Source organism: Saccostrea cucullata, unplaced genomic scaffold (assembly GCF_032062105.1).
Source record: "Saccostrea cucullata isolate Sc308-1 unplaced genomic scaffold, CSIRO_AGI_Scuc_v1 ctg227, whole genome shotgun sequence".
In the NCBI taxonomy this organism is placed as follows: domain Eukaryota; kingdom Metazoa; phylum Mollusca; class Bivalvia; order Ostreida; family Ostreidae; genus Saccostrea; species Saccostrea cuccullata.
This window is the reverse complement of record NW_026925050.1, coordinates 96392-98138: the sequence shown is the minus strand read 5'-3', so window position 1 is coordinate 98138 and position 1747 is coordinate 96392.

The window sequence follows — 1747 nt, the reverse complement described above, 5'->3', positions numbered from 1 at the left end:
GCTTCATAGGATTTCTTAACAATCTGAAAATGTTTGAAATGATACGGTCATATAGACAGACAGTTAGTTGTACATGCACGTGTACGTACATGGACATTATAACAAATAAAAACAAACATGCATACAACTGATGTCAATTATTGTACAAAAAATTCCTTTTGAAGGTAAATGTTAAAAATATGTTGGGTTTTTTCGAAAAAAAATTTTATCAGAATTAAAATCTATTATGTTGAAAATTGTATGAGGCTAAATTCGATCATGAAAATATAGTTTGACATATTATGCATATTTTTTTGTCTTTCTCAAAGGTATTATATATCTTAAAAGTTCAAAAATCGTAATCGTTATATACATGAATTATCTATGTTGGTATTATCAAAGGCATATTCTATTACGAAATATACACTTAAGAGGGGAGAAAATGTTCGTTGGGCCAATAAGTTCCTCTTCCATTGTTTTAACCAATTGTCGACATATTTTTACGTTCTTTCGATGTTTTTGACGATAAATGACAATCATAACAACAAATAAATGACTATTAAAATAGCTCTGTTCACAAAATCTGATATCTTAGCAAAACATAAACAGATGTGCCAAGATAAATGAAATGTATTAAAAATTCTTTAACATAAATAGATTTTACAATATAATGAATTTTAAACTTAATACATTTTGAAAAAAAATCAGTGTATGGTCTATATCAACATAATTCAAAATTAAGGACAGAGGATACAAACAAACCTTATTTAGAAATAATAAAAAGTAAAAAAAAAACAACTTGAATACTAAGGTATGCAATGAAGAAGATAAAGTCCTTGACCTGACCTTATTAATCTTTATAAAATCGTTATAAAGATTCTTTATACAAATGTTTGCCTATTAAATCCCATAATTTTGAAACCTTGAATGAAAAATCGAAATTAGACGTGCTTCTTTTCAATTACATTATATATAATTTTATATAGATTGATAATTTGATAAGGATGGTAACAGATGGGTATATATTTGAACATCTTAGAATTTTTACAATTTCTTTGGGAGGGATTTTTACCATATTTTTTTAAATTTGAAAATTACAAGACATTTTAACAGATTCAGTATGGTTGAGATTCCAGTCGATTTTTTTTTGGAACCAAGGTCAGGTCAAAGACTTCTCATTTCACAAAAATTAATTATACCAATCTTTAATGCCTACTTTTGTTATAAAATCTTAATCAATTTCCGGATAAACAAAAAAGATACTATGTGAAGGATATGGAGATAACGAAAAGTGTTCAATATCAAAGTCATTAAAACAATACAGAATAGGAGCAGAGCAAACACGGACCTCCAAAACATCGGAGGTGGGATCAGGTGCCATGGAGGAGTAAGCATCCCCAAATTTATTATAGCCCCGTTTTATTTTCGCCCCTTTCGCCCTTTTTGTGCTTGGGCAACATTAAACAGGGCAAATTTATACAACACGGCATAATTTCTTTATCAGAATTATGACTAAGCGAATTTAAAACGGGCAAAAGTGTTCGCAAATTCAAAGGGGTGTAAATAACACCGGACGAAAATAACACTTTATAGAGTATCGACTAATCCGAATTCCCCATTTTATTTAGGTTTTTAAAAATATGTTTCATATATTCAAATTTGTCTTTATTTTTACATATTAAGATACAAGATGATATAAAAATAAAAAAAATAAACTTGGTTTGTGTACTTGTATTTAGAAAAATAAACGCTCTTCTGAATTTTATCT